The following is a 22694-nucleotide window of genomic DNA, read 5'->3' as shown; positions in this document are numbered from 1 at the left end:
CAGCCCACTTCATCGGATGCATGCAGTGGAAAATATAGCGGGGAGATTTTAGATACACAGAGAACATGAAACAATGGGTGTTACCATACACACTGTAACAAGAGTGATCAGGAAAGGTGAGCTATTACCAACAGGAGAGCGGGGGCTGGGGGGAAACTTTTGTAGAGATAATCAAGGTTGGCCATTTCCAGCAGTTGACAGAACAGTAGGAGGGGAAATAAACAAGGGGAAATAGTTTTACTTTGTGTAATGACCCATCCACTCCCAGTCTTTATTCAAGCCTAAGTTAATTGTATCCAGTTTGCAAATTAATTCCAATTCAGCAGTCTCTCCTTGGAGTCTGTTTTTGGAAATGGCCCACCTTGATTATCACTACAAAAGGTTCCCCCCCACCCCCACTGGTAATAGCTCACCTTTCCTGATCGCTCTCCTTACAGTGTGTATGGTAACACCCATTGTTTCATGTTCTCTGTGTATATAAAATCTCCCCACTATATTTTCCACTGCATGCATCCGATGAAGTGAGCTGTAGCTCACGAAAGCTTATGCTCTAATAAATTTGTTAGTCTCTAAGGTGCCACAAGTACTCCTTTTCTTTTTAGTAAAAACAATGTGTTCTCAGAGTGAAAGCCACTGATTTCCTTTATGAAAGCCCAACAGCATGAGTATTACAGTTAACATGGGCTTGTTGCGTGGGCCATAGGACAGAGGATGGTAAAAAATGCTTAACAACCACACAAATTGATGTGCGTCTTTTGAAAGTACCTCTGATATCAATGTTGCCAATAGAGACATCAGCTATCTGTTCTTAAAGAGGACAAATAAAGAAAACATTTAAGGCTGTGTAATGTAGCCAAGAACTCTATTCTGACACTTGACTGGAACAGAGATCAATTATTAGCAAAAGATGCAATTCGTTATGTGGATCTTGTTTAAAAGAATTATCTTCTAGTATCTAGAAGAATGTGGTAGATGATGGAACACCACTTGGTACTGTCTGGGACTATATACCACAAAAGAATGCAACGTGTTTCTGGACGAGTATAAATATTTTGAAAGAAGAACGTGTGCCTTTAAAACAAACACACTACTATCACAAATTTTGTCATTATAAGGCATGGATGTATCACTAAAAACTTCCACTTCCGTTTGCAGATGGCCAGAAGATCACCTCCCATCCTATCATTCTGATGCCTGGCTACCGACATCCATGACCTCCAGGTTTGGCTATTACATCTCATTGTATTTAGGAATTAAACCAAGGGCTGACCAGAAGATGGCAATTCCATTTCTCAGCAACCTTCGAGGTTTCAAAATTTGTTTTAATTCCACATTTTAAAGAAAACAAAACCTTCCAAATATTTTTTTGCAAAAAACGGAATTGTGTCAAAGTGTCCGTTTGGGGATCAAAACACAAGCTTTATAATAAGGCAATTATATGTTGATGGTTAGAACTCTGTCCTGGGATGTGGGAGAACCAGGTTGCAGTCCTTGCTCTGTCTGATTCATAGCAGAGTTTTTCATCCTAATCAATGCCCTAACCACCAGGCTACATAGCAAGCAGGCATATGTGTCGTCGTTCCCCGCCCGCTCTCTCTCTTTGTTTTTGTCAAAACGGATACCGCTCTGAAAACCATTTTAGTTCCGTATATTTTGGCAAAACTATTCCCACCAGCTCTAACTAAACCACACACCCAGAAAAAAGCTCTACCTGGTACAAAATGCAGCTGCTCCACTGCCTGGCAACCCAGCTCAACATAAGCATGTTACCCGAGTGTGCCACTCTCTACACTGGTCCCCCATGGAATCCAGAATCCAGCTGAAGCTTGCTGGATTCAAAGCCTCCCACAGGATTGGCCAAAGAGTCCCCGATCCTCAGTGACTGGGCGCTCCCAAGACAGCAATGTTCCACCAGAACAACAAAGCCATCAGCAAGTCGGAGGCGGCTTGTGACAACAGGGGATAACTGGGCCTAAACTAGCACATTCACTCCCACAAAGACATAAGCATGACCATGACCTTGTGTTAGTGACTAAACTTATGTCGATGATCTTCTCTCACACATGCACAGCCCCACACAAACGATTTCGCCTATGGGCTGAGAAGGAAGGAAGGGGGGTATCATTACCGTTAGTTCTTCTTCTGAACGAATGGGAGATGCTGTAATGCTATGATGTTGGAAGCCACATGCAGTAGGTAGAATACAACAGAATCCTGAATTCCTGGCTTCCATCTATTACACCAGCCATTTCTTAACACTGCCTCCCCGTGGCCAAGATCTGCATATGCCCTTTATTGATATTTCTGCTGCATTTTGTGTGGCGCCACATTCTGCCTCTGTTTAAACTGAGATGATCAGTAAAGATGAAAAAGTATAAGTTACCAAAGGGCAGAATTTGGCTTAGAGCGTTAGGAATCTGTATATTGATGAATGGGTGAATGTCTCCCTTTAATTGCACTAATGTTATCTCATTTATTTTGATAGAGTGGCACCAGGAAAATTGCCAGGAGAATTCACCACATAAATTTTATTATGAAAATATTAAAAACAAAAAGCCACACAGCAAAACAAGACAAAACAAGAAACCAACCACTAAACAGATATTTCAAGTCTATTGTAAGTAATAATCTTATATTCAGAATTACTAGCCATTTTTTCTGACTCTCCAGGCAATTATTTTGCACTCATGGCTTTATTTACAAGGTAACATTATATACAGCTGGAAGAGAGTGCTTCTGTCAACATCTATAACAGCACTAGAAACAGTAGAAAGCTTGGGGAAAAGAACAAGATGTTTTGCAGATGAACAAATATGCAAGTGATCAAAGTAGCTAGCATCTGATTTCAGTCTTATCCATAATCCATGCTTTTCATGATTCTGCCTGAACTGACTAATAATCACACACTCCAGAAAACATAACTAGACATACCTTATTTGCATCTGTTTTTTCCTGTTCCTCTCATGCCATTTGAATGCTGCCTTTCTTTTTTATATCTGGACTAAATATTATCGACAGAGCTCGTCAGAACCTAGAATTCTGTTTTGCTGGAAATCCTCATTTTTTCCCTCATTCCCAAGTCAACGTGAAAATTCAAAATTTCATGTGGAACAAATATTGTATATCAGAAAACCTGAAACTTTTTTTGGCTGTCTCAATGATTGGTCCTGCTTTGAGCAGGGGGTGGGACTAGATGACCTCCAGACGTTCCCTTCCAACCCTGATATTCTATGATTCTGTGATTCTTGTCTATATGGACAAAACTTTTCATTTTGACTGTAGTGTTTCCCCTTGTTACATTATAACAGAAGCCAAAATGGTGAAGTCAAAACAAGATGCTTCAACTTTATCAAAATGAATCTTTTCAATAATTTTCTATCAAAAATTCCAGCAACATCGATAGATTATCCCCATGGAATGCTTTGATTTAGTTGAATCAGCATTTTTGGACAGAAAACTGTTCTGATGGAAAAAAACTGACCAACTGGGCAGAAAAACAAGGTTTTTTTTCTTTACTGCAATATTTAAATTATATACCAACCATGGTTCCAAGTGAACAAGGTACTTGAACACACGTATAACTTTAAGAGAAACAGTAGACTCACTGACTAAAGTTGGTAAAGAAAAAATATTATTTTCTGCAAAAAGTTTAGAAGAAAACATGTTTTTTGCAAGAGTTTTCAAGTTTTCATTGGAAAACAAAAAATGTGAAAATTTGTTTGGGGTTTTTGTTGTTGAAATCATGACAAATTTTGACAAAACACATTAATTGTCACAAAACTTTCTGTTTTGTTAAAAAGCCATTTTGTTGACTGGGAGGAAAATGGTAAATAATATTTGATTAACTCTCTCTGGACAACTCACATGCTTAAGAGTACCCACATGCTTAAATAAGATACTGAACTGGAGCATATTTTGACCTCTGCAGCACTGAATGGAGGTCAAGACTTCCACCTGCATCCCGGGAAGGCAGTGCTTTATTCCATGCGTGAAGCGTTAAGTGTGCCTGGATAAACTCTTGGGACGCGGCTGCTCTACCCCTGCCCAGAGGAGGCCACTATTGTCAAGGTTCCATATTCCCCTGACTATGTAGGTGTGCAGGAGAGCTGGACTGGTAACCATGGAGAGTAAAATCTTCCATTTGCTTACAGGACAGGTAGAGTAGAGGCACATTAGGCTTGCCAACTTCGTACTTACACAAAACCAAACACCCTTGCCCCGCCCCTCCTCAGAGGCCCCGCCCCCACTCACTCCATCCCCCCCTCTGTCGCTCACGCTCCCCACCCTCACTCACTTGCTCATTTCACTGGGCTAGCTCAGGGTGGTTGGGGTGCGGGAGGGGGTGAGGGGTGAAAGAGGGGGTGAGGGTTCCGGCGGGGGTGCAGGCTCTGGTGTGGGGCCAAAGAAGAGAGATTTGGGGTGCAGGATGGGGCTCTAGGCTGGGGCAGGGAGTTGGGATGCAGGGGTGCAGGCTCTGGGGTAGGGCTGGGGATGAGCAGTTTGGCATGCGGGGGGGGGGGGGCTCCAGGCTGGGATCAAGGGGTTTGGGAGATGGGAGAGAGATCAGGTTTGGGGTGCGGCAGGGGTTTGGGGTGCAGGCTCTGGGCGGCGCTTACCTCAGGCGGCTCCCGGAAGCAGCGGCATGTCCTCCTTCTGGCTCCTATGCAGACGCGTGGTCAGGAGGCTCTGCGCAGGGCCCCATCCGCGCGGTCAGGAGGCCCTGCCCCCAAAGCTCCCATTGGCCGCGTTTCCGGCAAATGGGAGCTGCAGAGCCAGTGTTTGGGGTGGGGGAAGCACATGGAGCACCCTGGCTGCCCCTACACCTGGGAGCCGGAGAGCGCACATGCTGATGCTTCTGGGAGCTGCACAGAGCCACGGCAGGCAGGGAGCCTGCCTTAGCCCCACTGACCAAGCTTTTAATGGCCCGGTTGGCCCTTTTCGAACAGGCAATCTTAGGCAGGATGGAGACTTAGCCCTATATGAACAGTCAATAAAAAGCTTGTTGTACATCTTGGTAACCACTGCTTACCAGAATCTCCAAATTGGTAACATGGTTGTTCAACTGATTGACTTAAATTGCTGCAAACCCTTGTGCGGACACTCTTAGTTCAAGTTCAGAGTGCCTTATTTTGACTTAGCTTAAATCTGTTCCCAATCAACCTAAGCAACACCAAACTAAGCCACTCTGAAAATAAACAGAGTATCCACACCGGGGTTTGCATCAGCTTAACTAAACCAGTTTAAAAATCACACCTTTAATTAAAGCAGTGCAACTTTCTCATGCAGACAAGCCCTTACTGCAGTTACACTAACACATAGTGGGTGCTACTGGAATTCAAATACTAACAGTGTAATATTCAGAGACAGAGTATTTGGCTTGTTCCTGATCTGATGGACACACATTTTGCACCATACAAACTTCATTAGCTTCAGGGGCATCAATTCTGATTTGTACCATTGAATATTTAGAATGAGACTCTTTAATGTTTATCTGAAATCAAACTTATTTTTGCACGCAGCCAGCAAGACAAACATTTTTACTTTTTACCCAGCCTAATGACCTGACAATAATTAAACAGCACCAAACATCCAAACGGGTATGAATCTGACTTCTCTGTGTAACTAGCTGAAAACGTCTAGAATAATTTATGTTTTATAAAATGTTTGTGAGAAAGTTGGCATTTAAATAACTTCATTATTATTCATTGACAGCTTTTTTTCTCCCTCTCTATTCCCATCAGGACAAGTGACATTTCTATTACAGTATTATAACAAACTCCTGCACATTTTAAATAGTCACAGAATTCCATTAGTCCACCTACTGTCATGAATATCTCAATCCATTCCTCACAATATTTCAGAATAGGCAATCAGCATCAATCGGTGACATGAACCCTAAGGAAATTATCTTCTACTGCCTTAAATATTGTGCACTGAAATCCAGAAGCCTGGCATTATAAATGTATAGTTTAAATATATTGCTTGATAAGTTGTTATTTACTTGCTTCTGTCAGAAACGTAGGGGCTGCCTGTATTTCTCTATTTTACCTTAGCTGCTGCAAACATGAAAGTCAGCCAGTCACCACACAGCCATGCAGGGAGGTCTGTCTGGGGCACTTGAACAAGAAAAATAAACTGTACTTGGATTCTGGCCCATATAAATATTGTCAGTTTCTCCTCTGACAGCCTAGCAGTTTGTCCAGAGTCCTGAAAAGGGACACCGTCAGAATAGAATAAAATAAAGCTCATATTAAGACACACAAAATTCTAGCTAACAACTCAAAGCATCGAATAAAAAGATTTCTTTTTTAACATTTAATGTACTTGGTACCATTTATGCTGTTTGTTTCTTTTTCCGCTTCACTCCACTTGAGTGGTGGAACAGATTGGTTTAATTTTCTGCTTCTTGTGCATCGATACAATGCAATTTTATTTTCTCGTTTGATTTCTTTTTAAAATCATGAAACTATTCGTATTTCTATTTTGTTTTGTAATTTATTTATTGTTCCAGATTGCTGCTTCGACTCCTTTCAAAGCTGTGCTCACAGCAGGCTACAGTCATAGATTTTAAGCAGGGGAGTCATTTCAGAAAAATTCTTGGGAGGGGGGTCTCCTGGCATCAGCATGACAGTATCTGCCTCCCTGCCCATGACTGTTCATGGGGGGGATTAGCAGGCCAGTCCCATCCCAGAGGGGCGGTGCACCAGTCCTATCCTAGGGAGTATGGAGCAGGGGGGCGGCCTAGGACAGGGCCCGGCTTTCTCCGCACTCAGCTCCAGGCTAAGCTGCACCATTGCTGCCTGTCCAGCTGCTGAGGAGAGGGGGCAGTGCTGACAATACCGTGATTAGTAGCCACAGCGTGCCACACAGCGACCCCCTCAGGCCCAGGGTAGACACCACAGCACGAGCTGACAAGGAGCTATGAAAAGTCAGAAGGGGGGGTCAACTGCTGCCTGTGTCCCATAACAAATCATCTCCCTGGTTTTAAGGCCTGAAGAGACTATTAGGTCATCTGGTTTGACCTCCTGCATGACACAGGCCATAGCATTGCACCCAGGTACTATGGAGCTTACACAGGTTTACACCAGCTGAGGAGCGAATCTAAACCACTTTTCAGCAGCAATGTTGCTGGCATTTGGAAGACAGGGCTCTTCTCTGCCGGGGCAGAACAGGGTGTGGCAGGCTGGGGCTTACAGCAGGCTCTCATAGCTGTATTTGCAAAAGAAAAGGAGGACTTGTGGCACCTTAGAGACGAACAAATTTATTTGAGCATAAGCTTTCATGGGCTACAGCTCACTGCATCCGATGAAGTGAGCTGTAGCTCACAAAAGCTTATGCTCAAATAAATTTGTTCATCTCTAAGGTGCCACAAGTCCTCCTGTTCTTTTTGCGGATACAGACTAACACGGTTGCTACTCTGATAGCTGTATTTGTAATGCTTGAATAAAGGAATCATGAAATTGTAATGAACAAGCTGTCTGTGCCTTGTGACAAAGAACACTGGAGCTGGTAGAGGAGACGACCCTGATTTTAAGAGACCCCCTCCCCGCCTTGTGCAGTCTCAGACCGTGGGCTCTGGCCCAAGCCTGAACATCTGCAATGCAATTTCATAGCCCTTCAGCTCAAGCCCAAGTCAGCTGACCTGGGCCAGCCACGGGTCTTTTACCACAGTGTAGACATACCCTACAGGATTGTTTTAGGTACAGTGCTAGTCTCCCATCCCTTCAGCTGAATCTGTCTTTCCTGTATTGTTTATAGCCAGGTACCCCAGTATCCCATTGATTTTTGTCATTCAACCTGTTTCACAAAAGCCTATTATCTCACGGTCCTCTTCCATTGTTAGACAGTTTAGTTCACCGCGTTTTGCTATTAAGCTTCTCACACTGCTATATGGCCATTTACAGCTTTTCCTTTTGGCCTTATGTCTACTTTGATTTAATTCCTTTGTCCGTAACCCTGTTACTTGTCCAGGATCTCAGCCTCTTCTGATCTTAATTTCCTCCTCAGAGTTCAACTGCAATTTCTCGCCTATCCTTTATTACCAGAGATAGCTACTTTTGAGTGACAGACACCCCCAGCAGATGGTCTTGTTTCACTTCAGTTCTCCTCTGCAGCTGAGCTTTTCCCAAGCTTCTGGTTTAAATAAAATCCCCAGTCCTGGCATACTTTCAGAGACAAGCGCTTCAATTTGATTTAGATGGAGTCAAGTCTTTCTGTATACCCACTCTCCCCTACTTAACACATTTAAACCCTGCTTCTTTACACCATCATCCGACTATTTGAACCCTTAAATTTGCCCTGGCCCAGCTCATGGAGACAAAAGCATTTCTAGAAAAGCTTCAATAGGCCCTAGACCTCATCCCCTTTCCAAATAATCAGTTTAGCTTCCAGGAAATGTCTGAGGTTTCCCTATGGGCTTGATCCTGCAAGGGGCTAAGCACTCTAGCCCACAAGAAGTCCCATTGAAGTCAATGGGTGCACACATACACCACCTGGCTACAAGCCTTGTGTTCTGCACTCGGTGCAGCAAATGGGCTAGCACCTGCCCTGACTAATCTGCTGTATTCCTACCTTCATAGTTCCTCTTTCTGACTGGGTACTATTCCCCAAAGCATTCAACCTGGGCCAAGTGCTTCAGCTGGAAGTCAACTCCCATTGGGAAGCACTGTGCCTGGGTGGAGAAAGCACTCAACTGTGATTTGGGGCTCTATTCTTAGCTCCGCCACTGGCCTGCTGGGTGACCCTGGGCTATTCACTTGGTCTCTCTCTGGCTCGGTTTCCTCATCTATAAAATGGGGATACTGATACTGACCTCCTTTGTAAAGAGCTTTGAGATTTAAGAGCTAGCAATTATTATTAATTGCAGTGGGAGCAGAATTAGGCCACGGTTGAGCACTTTTGGAATTTTACCCATTGCCTTTAAGACAGAAGCAAAGTGGTTTACTTTTGTTTATAAGAGTAACTGATATTCTTTACTCTATTCCACTGAACAGCCTGGCCCCCTCAGTACTGGACTCATTCGATCAGGGCCTTTTCACTCTGTCCTAGGCCTCCCAGTTTGGGCTTGGCCTTGCTTTGTATTTATGCCTTCATGGCTCATAGCACAGGCCCTTTGCCCTTCCCACACACTCAAATACCCGTCTCTCAGCTGGCTTTCTCTGTGGTCATTCACTTCAGACATGGGCTAACTTGCAGGCTACAGAGAAACTAGTTCAAAGTTTTATTACCTTCAAAGAGACTCCTTCAAGAGGGAAGTTTTATTACCTGCCCTGACAGCACTGACAGCTCTAACAATTAGACAGCACCACTTTAAAAGTCTATTTTTAAGTGGCATGGCTTAAATTCCACCATTAAAACATCATAAATTTAGTCTGAAGGGTTGGAATTAACTTTTAACAGGCTCAAATTGGGGTGGGGGGGGGGGTGCAATGCAGAGACTTGCTCACTAGGATCCACACAGAGTTCAAAACTTCTGAGGATGAAACCTTACTTGTATGGCCCCCATTCCCACAGTATCTGAGCACCTCACACTCTGGAACGCCTTTATCTGTGAGGCAGGGCAGTGCTATTATTCCCAGACAAGTCTCCCTAGTATCCCTAGCCATTGAGCCATCCTTGCTCTCCTTAACTGTATGCATAAACACAGGCTCTTACAATCCACGGTTAAGCAACTGCTTCTATCCTTCTTGCCCCTAGGCTCCAATTCAGTTTCCAGTTGACAGCAGCTTTCTTTCCGTGAAAGCGCCACCTACAAAAACTTCCTTGAATACTTTATAGTGGGGGGAGGGTGGAAAGACAATGTAAAATGTTTGGCTTTTTTCACAAAACTGTAGAAACTTGACATCGTTAGGGCTGAGAATAGCTTTTCCCCACATCGATTTCCTCTTTTATAAATTTTTTTTTTTAATCAACTTTCATTTGAAGCAGTTTCAAGGAATAAAAGTGCTGCCGCCCACCTCTCTCTCCAAACCCTTCTCCATTTTCGGTTTACACGGTCGGCAGGCAGGAAAAAGGACACATTCTAGCACAAATACTCCTGCCCAAGTATTGGGCTGTAGGGTTACCTAGACTGTCTTATTGTGGGAGCAGGGACCATATTTTTGTTGTGTGTTTGTACAGCGCCTAGCACAGTGGGGTCCTGGTCTGTGACGGGTGCTTCTGCAGTAGCAATTAACAACAACAGAATGTGGAGTTTCTCTGCCTGCAGTGTGAGGCGAAGAAATCCTCCCAGTCAGGCTGCACTGGGCTCTGCTGTTCCACCCGTGTCATGAGAAGCCACAGAGCAGTTCACTCTTCAGCCCCCTCCCTGACCCGTATCCAGCCTGGCCTTCTTGCAGCTGCTGTGTAGTGGCTTGTACAGAGCCGAGCGCCACGCGGGACGTACATGCCCCAAACCCTGCCTGTCCCCAGACTGGGCAACACAACTGCACTGGTTTCACTGCCAGCTTGTGACTGCAAAAGCGGTAGGGTTGCCAACTCTGACTGAAGCTATTCCGGGAGATTTTTTTTTCCCAACATGACCGAATGTCATTAATTGAACAGTACCTATTAAAATCTCCCGGATTGCTTGCAGTAGTCACCGGGAGATTGATGCCGATTTCGGTAGACTCCTGGCCAATCTGGGAGCATTGGCAACCCTAAGAAGTGGTGGCTGTCTGCGACCGAGTCCTTCTTGCATAAGTATCCCTTTATCTTCCAGCCTTGCCAGGGAGCCTGGATGGGGTTTGCTGAGTTATCTGTGTACCCCTGTTCTTATGCCACCGAGATAGGCTAAAGTATCACCATTGCACTGATGTCCGTCTGGAAAAATGAAACGTGAAACATCTCTGTGTGCAACCAGGGCAATAAAACCTCAGAACTATCTTACTCATCACTCTGAATCAGACACTTCAGAGGACGCTGCCAGGAAAGCACGTGGGGTTTAGTGAAATGTACATAGCCCTTCTCATGATGAGCCCTCAGCAATGCTTCTTGCTCCTCAGGTAAACAGCTCCAATAGGTTTCTGAGACAGTATTACCTGAACACGCAGTAAGGAATGCTGAATAGGGCCTTACGGATTCAGTTGGGTGCGAGAGCCACAGCCCTGTATCGAGGGTAAATTCAGGGGGAGATTACAGAAACACAAGCCTTGCTAGTGCTCCCAAGCACGCAGGGCTAGTGCACATGCTGACCCACCCCTTGCAACGGTGCAGCATGCTTCCGGCTCTGCCGGCCAGTGTGGGTGCATTGCCCCTGGCTAGGCTCAAGCCCCAGGGCTCTCGTTGGGAGCAATCCCTGCGGTTGAGAAAAGTGTAGGGATTGATACTTTAACAGCTGCAGTGTGTGGGGATTGCGATAGGTTATACCTGTCTGGTACCCCCTTGGGGCAAGGCTAGGTACCTTTCTTATCCCGGACATCCTTCCCTGGTTGACAGTGTTACTGTAGATTGGTTACATAGCCTCAGTCTCAGCCATTCGGTAAGTGCCTCTGAGGAAGTCTCGTCCCCTTCCGGGGTGCCAAAGAGTCCAAATGAAAAAGGCAAAATACTTCTGCAGCCCACAAAGGCAGGGTCCCTGAAGTCCCATGCTGTGTCAGGGGTACGCAGTCCCCAGGAAGGGGTCCGGGCTCCTATCCCTCGTGTATTCAAACCAACAGGGTGGAGTCCTAGGGCTCCCAAAAGATAAAGGCAAGAAAAGAAAAGCCAAACCCTCTTCTTCCTTGGAGGGCCTCGGTGGTCAGAGCTCTGAGCCACACAGTTCCCCAGTAAATAAACCCTGCTTCCTGGGGCTGGGGAGTCCTGTGCTCCAGCTCTGCTGGCTTCAGAGCACTCTACCTCCCTGAGCTAGGATCTTCCCTTTCAAGCGTCCTTCCTCCCCAAGCTTGACAACCTACACACGTGCAGCGGGTGGGGGCTAACTGTGACCTGAGGAACTCTTTAATCCCTTCCTGACCGCTGAGGGGATCTGCCCCCTCAACAAGGATGAAAGAGAGAGGCTTTTGCACCTTTCACCTCCTCCCCACCACCCACACCTATGCAGAGGCTGGGCACCGCCTTGTCCCATGATCGCGGAGGAGAAACTTGACCGATGAAGCCTGAGAGTACCATTGGTGAAGGGAAACCACATGGGAATGGCCTATTGTCAGCTCAGAACAGAGAGCAAAAAATCGTAGCCACATTGGGGGTGGGCAAATGAAACTAAGCCAGCCACAAAGAGGGGTAGATTGGTCCCACCAGAGCAAACCAGGGTAGCTCAGGGACAGGAGGGTTAATATATGAAGGAGTGCACCCCACGGATAGCCCACAAAGGAGCAGACTGCTGCGTGGCCCCTAATCAAAGCTGCTAGCCTCAACACATGCAGTAAAAGTACCAGGGGCCTGACCACACTCACAAGCCAATACCCTGGTGGCAAGCCTGGGCAGTAGGTATCTGCCTACTATTCTGCTGAACACTAGATTCGAAGCCCTGCCTTATAGAGAGGGGAAGAGGTTATTCCCTCTGCCGTCTTGTCCCCTTGCCAGTGCAGGACAGAGAGGTAGAAGCACTGTCTTCAGTTACTCAGGCAGTGCTGGTGAAACATCCCTCTATCGGGTCACTTCAAGTCCCCCCACCCTGCAGCTCATCAAACTGGCCACAAGGCAGCATAGCTCATTTAAAGCCTCCATGTTTAACAATCCAGCCGTCTATTGTACGAGCCTCGCAAGCTGTGATTTAATGGGCTCTTTTACACCTGGTTCTGATGTCCCTGTCTTTTTCAATAGAAATAACATTTCATCACATTGCAAAGACAGGCTTTCTTCTCGCCTGGCTCCGAGTAGTTGCAAATTAAAGGTTGGGAAAAAATGGAAAATTTCACACACAAAATGTCAAACCTGGATTTGGTGGGAGTGAATCACTTTTCATTCCCTTTACTGTCACTCTCATTTTGCTGAATATCTGTCCTTTGTCATTTGAACAAAGATTTTCCTTCATCCATTGTACAATGACTTCTCTTGCCTGTAGGCTAGAGCTGGTGAACACAAGACATCAGTCGTTCATAAAATCTGTATTCAAATGCCGTACCCCCATCTCCCCTTGTGATCTAGGGTCATATTCTGATCTCACTTCCACTGGTGTAAATCTGGAGTATCTCCAATTAATTCAGTGGTGTTACACCCGTGTGAAAATGGAGTGAGACAGAACGACTAGGTGACATAGCTCAGAGCTTTCCCTGTCTTTCAAGCAGTGGCTTCCACAAAGATCCCTGCTGTCAGTGTGCAAGACTCAGTGTAGCTGTTCTTTTCAACATACCTCGCTCACCTTCTGAATGAGAATTTATACCGCTCTCTAATCACTCAGTCACAAAAGAGGCCACACGCCACTGTCTGTAAGAGCAGGGATGTAAATCCAGGCATCCTGGCCAAATTCCATTCTGGGGTACATTGCTGCCTTGCTAAACCCCTCTTTTTCAGGAGAAAATTTTCCTTCTTCACTTCCTGTTTTAAAGTTCTGATGTGCACTGGGGGGGCTGGTTCAGTTGATACTTCCAAGTGTGTAGCTAAAGGCCCCCGCCAACCCCCTGCTATGAACAGGCTGAAATGATAGTGTGTTTGTTTCTGCATCTTCTGCAATGTGCGCCATGCTGACGGAGCTCAGCAGCACTGCATCAAGTCCCCCGAGGGATCAGCATGTCTCCTCATTCTCGTGAGGCTGGAAACATGGTTCTCAGAATTAAAGAAAATGCAGCTACAAAATGCTTGGAAATTATGTTAAAAACGGAAAGAAAAAAAAGTTGTGAATTTTATTAAACTGGCTCTAACCATTTTCTCCTTCCCATGGGTTCTTCCTATTGCCTGTCAAAGTTGAGTGGATTTCCTTGCCCATCTTCCTGGCTTTGTTCCTATCCACTTGTTTGTGAGGGCAGTTGGAGAGGCAATCCCCTTCCAAGAACAGCCAGTTCTGCTCTTTAATCACATGCATGGGTGGCTACTGAATGATATAACCTTATAATGCATTGCTTCAAGGAAAGGAAGCCCATGCCATGTAGGTCCTTTCCACTCCTGCTGGGACCTACGGAGCCAATTTTCCACCATCCATCCATCACCATTCTAGCACACCCATCATTGTAGGATTTGTGTTACTATTGCAACATCGAAAGATAACACAGCTTCTGGGTTAGTAGCAGCCGTGTTAGTCTGTATTCGCAAAAAGAAAAGGAGGACTTGTGGCACCTTAGAGACTAACCAATTTATTTGAGCATAAGCTTTCGTGAGCTACAGCTCACTTCTACAGCTTCACTACAGCTTCTAGGCCAGCCGATTCAATGCCTGTTGAGGTCAACACAAAGACTCCCATTGACTTCAACCAACTTTGGATCCGGTCCCTAATTCTTCTTCTTTAAAATTACATTTAAACAAGCCTTCAGGAGCCCAGTAGGCTACATGCTTCCAAGAAAACACAGATTAATGATTTCACATGACCATATTATTTACCCTGGGAATGTCTATATCATTGCAGTCAGGTTGCTAAGCACTTGCACATTAAAGGAGTTCCTTTTGGTGTTTTGTCTCCCCACTTCAACCCCATTCCAGCTAAAAATCACATTAATAGCTAGGTTTGGGGGACAATAATAATCAAAGTATTAGCTTTCTAATTGATGGCAATGGCCAGAATAATTTCAAGCAACCCTTGTGGCCGGTTAATGGGTTCTGTAGTTTGGGGGCAGAACAGCACATCCATCAATGAGATGTGACATAGTTTGATATCCCCACTCACCCACAGAGATTGTAATCCTGTGTCAGAGCAGTGCCATTGAGAAGGTGAGAAATGGAAGGTCAAAAACCACACTGCAGTTGGCTCAATGAAAATGGATGCTGTGCCCACCTGGTAGAATTCTATTTCCACCTGTATTAATGCTACAAATCAGAACAACTGCTTCAACAGTCAGGGGCAGGAGGGAATTTTGTTGCATGGCAAAGAACTGTAGCTATGCTACTGCTTTTAGCAGCATGCCTGCAAGAGATGCTTGTTCTATATTTCTATGTCCAGATATCTGAATCACAACTTTGTTGTGCTAGCCTGAAATAATTTCATGATGTTTTAAGGGTCCTGAAAGCTGCAGAAAAGTCCTTTCAAAGCCATGGGCCAGATCCTCAGCTGGTGTAAATCTAACACAGGAATGCCATTTTATAACTAGCTAAGGATGAGTCTACTATAAAAAATTGGGAGTGATAGAAAGCTGGTAGAGCTGGTGAGTAAACAGAATTTCCACCCCACTGTAAATGTTAACGTTTTGAAATTTGTTTTCATCCCAAATAGGTATTTCAAAGATTTGGGGGTAATACAAAATTCCCCCCAAAAATCTATTCAGAAACATCAAAACCTTATCAAATCACTTCATTTTAGTAATTTCAAAACATAAATGGCTAAATATCAAATTATAATTTTAATATATGGGAAATTTAGAATGAAATACTCCATTTCGATTTTGAGTCATTTCAAAAATTTCCCATTGTAAATTTCATCAGAATTGACACATTCCCATGAAATATTTCAGTTTTGGAAAGCTATTCAGTTGAAAATGTTTGAACCAGCTCTTTGAGCTATAGTTGGAGATAGGACAGGATATTAGATGGAGCTTTAACTGAAAATAGCAGTAGATACAAGCCTAAAAAATTAAAACACATGGTACCTCAAATCTATATTCCTTGTGCACTCAGGACTCTTAGGGTGTGTCTACATAGCATTTTGGAGTAAGCTTCCAGCCCAAGTCCACGGACTCGGGCTAGAATGGCTCATGCTAGTGCTTTAAAAGTATCTGTATAGACAGTGCTTTGAAGCAAGCCCACCCCAGTCCCTAAATTTCAGAGCCTGAGCTCCAGCCTGAGCCACAATGCCAAAGCCATGTCTACACAGCTATTTTTCAGAGCATTAGCGCAAGCCTTACTGCACTGAATTTGTTAACCAGGAAGCTCGCTCCCAGTTGGTCCAAAATCCTGTGTAGACACACTCTTAGTGACTTTCGTATGCCAGAAATCAAAGATTTCACCCAAGAAGAATGAGTTGTTGCTTTAAAACTTACAAACGCACCCTGTTTATTGTTGTTGTTTAGTGTATGAATAACTCAGCCTATAATTTCTGTGCCTCTTTTAAAGATTATGCATCAACTAGAGTTGCAGAGAGGCAAGTCAGCTTGACCTTTTTCTTCTCTCTCTCTCTTTTTTTTTTTGGCAGAAGTATATTTATCACTGTGTATCTGAATGATCAACTGGGATGTAAAGCATGCTATTTATAGGTACTCTTGGGATACGGAGCAAGAGCCAGTAAATTGTTCCCTTGACATCTAACCTTAGGTCAACTCCCGCAACAGAAGATGGATTTTCACAGGAAATGAAATGAAAGCATAGAGCAGAAGATTAATACAGTTTCTAAGCCCGAGAATAAAGCATGTCGCAAGCCACTCTGGAGAAATATGGCCAGTGGCATACATCATCTTTTGAGAACACAACAAGAGGTGGTCAAGGTGAGGTGTTCCAGCAGTCTATTAGCGAATTGAGAGACTGGTGTTTCTGTGTCAGGCAATTATAGTCTAATATTCTAGAGATGAGCTTCACTCCTCCCGTGCCATGTTTCTGAAAATGATCTTTATAAGTCAATGCCTGCTACAGATAAAATGATATCTTAGCTTATGTCATTGGTAAATGATGGAACACAGCTAAAGCCACAGCATGGATCCCCATACAGAAGCATCTTGTCTCCTACAATGTCTAATAACCATTTTGCTCTAGGTTATGAGAGTATCTGTTTTTAGTGCTCAAAGGAAATTTTGGGGGGGGGGGACAGCGTGCCGGAAAGCCTATGAATTGAAGCACTGTAAATATTCCTCTTTACTAATATTCTCTCACTGATGGGCTGTATTCCTCTGTTACTTGTACCTTGTATCTCAAATTCTTTACTGACTTAATCAAAGAAATTGCATCGGGGGGTGGGGGGATTCAAAACAACCTATTTTTATTTAGTTAGATTTAAAAGGATAAAGAGAAGCCTATCCAAGGCTCCAGGTGTACCCAACACATTATACCATACAATGAAATGCCACCAGGATTACAATTATGATTCCAACGGCAACTCAGCCAGCCAGAAGCCTTCTAAGATTCCTACCCACCCCGTCATCACTATAGGATGCAAAGCCTCAGCCCTGTCAAGCTAACCTCTTGTGCAGCATGCCTGGAAGGTCAGCAAATTCAGGATATTTTGGACCAACGGGAAAAGCAAGTTCCAGAGTGTCATGCAAAGGGATCGGGATGTTCAATTCTCATTAGTTAGTAAACAAAATTAATAATAATTGTAATGCCAAGGGGAAAATGGGCACCCAAACCACTTATGTAGCCTCAGCAGGAAACCCTATCTTTTTATATTATACAACACAAGACTTTTTTGTAACATCCCTAATGGTCTTTTTGAAAGATCCAACAGGACACATTTTTTATCTAATTAACGTTGGTGTAAACCTAGAGTAGCTTCACTGACCTCAGTTGAGTTGCACCTGACCAGACGAAGACAATTCTGTTTCATGGCAACTTTCAAGGTTTCTAAATTTGTTTTCCTTCCACATGGCAATGGAAACAAAACCTTTCAAATGTTTTTATGAAAACGGAATTTTGTTGAAATGCCTGTATTCGGACCAGAACCCGAGAAACGGGTGGGGAGCCATTGGCTTTAGATGTGGGAGATCCAGATTAGGAGTCCTAAATCTGCCTCATTCTGAATAGGGTTTTAAAGCAGAGATCACTGTGAATCAGGCAGAGCAAGGGTTCCCTATCCACCAGTTTACAGAGAGTCAGTCTGTCTCTCCAACCCCACCCCGCATGAAATCTTTGTCAAAAAGCATATTTCAGTGAAACTTCATGGCTGAAAATGGTCCAACCAGTTCTATTCCAGGTTCACCTATGTGAGCTGAAATAAGAACCCTAGCACCATATCTATGCTATGCAAAGGGAAGAAATATTCCTTTCCCATATAACACAGGGAAATTGACTTGTACTCTGTCTAGTGAGCAGATCATATAGATTTATCTACACAGTACCTCCAATACAGCAGAGAGATGCAATGTGCCCCAAACCAGATTGGCTAAAGGCAAGCTAAGGTGAACTATCTAGAAGCCAGCCCTGCTAACCTGAACTGTTAACAGTTGTAGATTCCAGATTACCTCACGAAGGACACACAGATACATGAAGATACCATAAAAGAAAAGAACTTTCATAAGTCTCCCTATGCTTGTTCCGGAGACATTTGCCAACTGCAGTTCTTCTGTTTGACAAAGTCACTGATAAATGTCAGTAAAGTGGAAGGCATTCAATTTAGTCTTGATTTAATACGACCTGCCTGGATCAGATACATTAGTGACTGTCATCAGAATAACCAAGCGTTGTAACTGCCACATTGGGATGCGGGGGCTGAAAGAAGTGTAGAGTATGACCCAGCTGGAGAATACAGCTCTATTTCTGCATCCCCCAGCAATTCCAGTCGCTCCCTCACCTCCTCCACACACAGAGTTTCTCCATCTATCATACCTGCACAGTGTTTGCTCCCATCATCAATCAAAGGGGCTGTCAGAGCTCTGAGATGAGGTCTGATTGTTCGCTTCTCATGAAGGTCCAGAAACAGGTGAGAAGATCAGGCAACTGTGACCCACCCTTTCAACCTGCCCTGCACCAAACCCTGTGGGGAAATGAACTGAATTCCCTTTCCTCAGTGGAGCACTAAGATAGGGAGGGGATCCGAGAATTAGGCCACGATAAATATACTGAAGACAGTCTATGCTATTTCATGGCTCTGGAATAATGTATCCAGTTCCACATGCAGAATCTTTGGGTGTATAAGGCACCTTAACCTTCAGATCATGCTTTCCCCCCTTCCATTTAAATTTATGATTACCATTTAGGCTGATTTCAATTTCCATTAATAATACATGCAACTGATGTACATTTAAGTGATTTTAATCATGTCTTGGTGACAGGTTTAGCTTAAAGCGGGGCTCCACTTAGAACTATCAAGTAAATTTCCTTTGAAAAGGTCAGTTTAACATTTAACAGGACGGTCCATTCCAGACAAATTAGATTTCGCTCCGCTTGTCTGGAGTGCAGACACTTTTCACGTCAGAGCCAACAGAGGGCTGTCAATCAAGAGCGAAAAGCAACCAGTGCTTGTGGAGGAGGCTGGCTGACACCTTCCTCCCATGAAGTCTGGTCCTCAGCTGCATAACTTGCTCAGTGTAGTTTTTCTGTTTATTGAAGGGCTCCACAAGCCCTGAGTAAGGGGTAACACAGAGTTATGTTACCCTGGGAGCCGGCCTGGGGCTGAATTCATTCCTAGCTTCCCTCCATGAGTCAGGAGAGGTGAGAATACAGGTATCAAGCGTTTATCTTCTGCAACTGACTACCCTCCCTAAGCTGGACAGCATGTGTTGGGTGGAGTCAATCCACTGACCACCAGCACCAGAGGGAAGATGAGCAGCCTCCTCTCCCTGCACTGAAATCTGTGCTATGGGTAACCTGTGCAGGAGAACAATTTATGCCCTGTTCAGGCATGTACAGTGAGCTACGACCATGCCCTAAAAAAGTGTTGCCAGATCCTTTCCTCCGCCACACATCCTTCAATCCAGACAGTCACAGATTCCCTTTCTTACACCATTTCTGACACTTGGTATTACAAAGCTCAGGAGAGTACAGCTAAGATGTTTGACACTAACTTTGGCATCCCAGGTGCAGCAGTGAACAGTAAATGACTCCAGGAACAGGCAGAGGGTGATGCTGACATGCAAAAACACAAGTTCAGAAGCCAAGAAGAGGGGAGACACTCAGGGTCATATGCTCAGCTGGTGCGAGTTGGCAAAGGTCTAGTGACACCAGGGTTAGGGTTAGGGTTTACACCAGCTGAGGATCTGGCTGTGCGGTCTCTGAAGAAGATGAAGTGCTGTACTCATGTCAAAGTGCAACTTTCTGCAATACAGGGTTAATCGGGTCTATTCCCCTGTTCTTCCCCTTAATTGCCTTAGAGAGCCTTGTTTGCAGCTGAATGGCTACAGGTACTACTGCATGTTGCTGTCGGGTGTACAACCTGCAGCCTATTCCCTATATAGCATAAGCTATAGAACATCCTTCTGGGGATGGGATCACTGCATGGATGGGAGCACAGTCCCCTGGGCCTTCATTCCATGCTGATAAAGGACCTATGGGTTTAAGACTGGTGTGCTCCATTGGCTTCCCTCCTTCCAGGGGGGACGGAGGGACACAGCCATGTAACCAGCCCTGAGTGGATTTGTAGCTGCTCTAGAGCCAAGGAGTAAGATTATTTCCTATGCTGGGTGTGCAGAATCCCTTTATGCCAAGCACTTGGCATGATGGGGTAAAATTTGGCCTCCCGAGAGGAAAAGACGAAGGGCCAGATTTTTAAAGGTATCTAGCTGCCTAGAGGAATTTTCAAAAGCACCGAGGTGCCTAACTCCTAGACCTTTAAAAATCTGTAACGTGCCCATCCCACAGTGGGAGAGAAATGTGATTTCTTCTGCTTTTGGCAATAGCGGCGTTTGGAACCACTGGAAATCAAAACTCAATAAAAGAAAGAATTGAGGCCCCTGCTGCACAGGCTTTGCTGCCACTTGGAACCATTTGCCCTACAGCTGGGATTCTCAATCTTTCTTTCTGAACACCCCCCATACCCCCATAAAAGGCCCACCTGCCACAGTAACAGGTTTTCTGCATATAAAAGCCAGGGGTGGCGTTAGGGGATAGCTCATTCTTCGGCTTCAGCACTGGGTGGCGGGGTTCAGGGCCTGGGCTTCAACCCCAGGTGGCAGGGCTTCGGCTTTCTGCCCTGGGTCCCAGTGAGTCTAATGCTGGCCCTGCTTGGCGGCCACCCTGAAACCTGCTTCCAGCCCAGCATGGGGCCTCAGACCCCTGGTTGAGAACCACTGCCCTACAGGACAAAACTCATTCGGCCAGACCCTACGCTGGTTTAAATCGACATTGCTCCGCTGAAGTCAACGGAGCTGTGCCAATTTACATGAGGGGACAATCACAATGTTGGGACATTTGGATCCCACATCAGCGTTGTGCTACAACATCCCAGTTCAGCACAAGGCAGGACGTGATTTTATCAAGACTCCAGGTGAGATGATGAGGTTGGCTTCATTGGGAGTCTTCTTAGAGTATGCATAACATGCCTCAGGTGGCACGTGACCAGGATTCAACACTGAATTTGGTTCACTGGTTCAATCATTAGCTTCGGCCAGGTACTGACGGGGAGCGCGAGGGGAATGCTGATCTATGCCCCCCATTTGGAGTCACTGACTCTAATAGTGGCTACGTTCTTTAGCATCCACATGTGATTGCAATTCTTTTTACCTGACTTTGTAACCTAAGAGGTAGCTGCTAAAGCTGGTTGAAAATTTTCTGACAGAACAGTTTTAAAGCAGAAAACACTGATCTGACAGACTCACAATGTTGCATGGGAAAAAAACCTCTCTCTCCAGCCTGCCTGCCTGGCTCTCCAGGAACCCCGGGAACCCAGGATTGTCAGAATTTTTTAAAAATAAAATCCTTTTTACAATTGCAGCTTTTAATTCTAATTCAGAATGATTTTTTTTTAAAATGTGAAATTTCCCATGAAATGGAAGTTCCCTTTCCTGCCCCTTTTCTAGAGCTGCAGTGCGGGAAAGAATTCTCTTTGTAGTCCATAAAGGTCTTTGGGATTCCTTAAGGTGAAGAGTGCTATGGAAGTATTAGGTTTATCTAGTGTGTTGTTGATTGAGTAACCCTCATTATCACCAGAGGTGGTGAAAAAATTCAAAATTTTGACCAAAAAAATTGCTGAAATTTCAAAATTTTGAATTTGAATAAAAAAGTGATATTTTCATGAAAAAGTCCACCCATTTTCATCCGCTTATAAGATGGCATCTCATTCATCTGGTCTCCTTTTTGTGGACTCACCTTCAAACCTTGCTGGGACTGAGATATGTGTACTGCTTTAATAAAGCATTTGCTCTCATAATTCGGGAAGGTAATAGACTTGCTGTCAAACAGCTCGGGTTCAGAGAGGGAAGGATTTCCCCAGCTGAAGCTCATTAGAATAAAAATGAAACCCTATTCATTTTGAAAGTGAGAGTCCATAGCTGCTAAAAGTATGTGGAAAAATAGCCTGGCAAGCTTAACTATCAGTAAGCAAAAGGGTGCAAGAAAACTGGGCACAGGTTGCTGCTCGTGTGTGCAATTGCAGCTAACCATCCGTAAGCTAATGGATGCAAGAAAACTGGCTACAGGTTGGTGCTCATGTGTGCAATTGCAACTAAGGATCTATCAGATCTTTCAGGTTTCAGAGTAGCAGCCGTGTTAGTCTCTAATAAATTTGTCAGATCTTTCAGCTTCAGTACAGAGAATCAGCAGGGAAGGTTAGAAAAGAAGACGTTTATGGTCCTAGAGGGAGGTTGTGATGAGAGGACAAGAGGTCAGGTGGGTGTGAAAAGCTGTTTAAGGAGATGAATGATTTTCTAGAGCAAGAGAGCAAACAATGCGTCAGAGAGAAACCTGGAGGCTGGAGAAGGGGCTTCCTGATGGAAGGGAAGGCTAACAGATAAAGGCCACTGTGGAAAGAGAAAGAAATACCTGTGACCTAGTGGTGGCCCCAGCACAAGTGTGGGCCTTGTGTTAGGTCTCTAGGAAGCCAACTCAGGACTAGT

General features: G+C 44.6%; 1 protein-coding gene across 2 annotated transcripts in view; it reads right to left on the bottom strand.

Moving 5' to 3' along the window:
* LOC141991179 (VPS10 domain-containing receptor SorCS1) overlaps positions 1-22694 on the bottom strand; it is a 400215-nt gene that overhangs the window by 221459 nt on the left and 156062 nt on the right. The gene's annotated exons all lie outside the window — the stretch shown is intronic.

This window comes from Natator depressus, chromosome 7, assembly GCF_965152275.1.
Source record: "Natator depressus isolate rNatDep1 chromosome 7, rNatDep2.hap1, whole genome shotgun sequence".
NCBI lineage: Eukaryota > Metazoa > Chordata > Testudines > Cheloniidae > Natator > Natator depressus.
The sequence above is the reverse complement of the archived record's forward strand: the minus strand, read 5'-3'. Positions and strand labels throughout refer to the sequence as shown.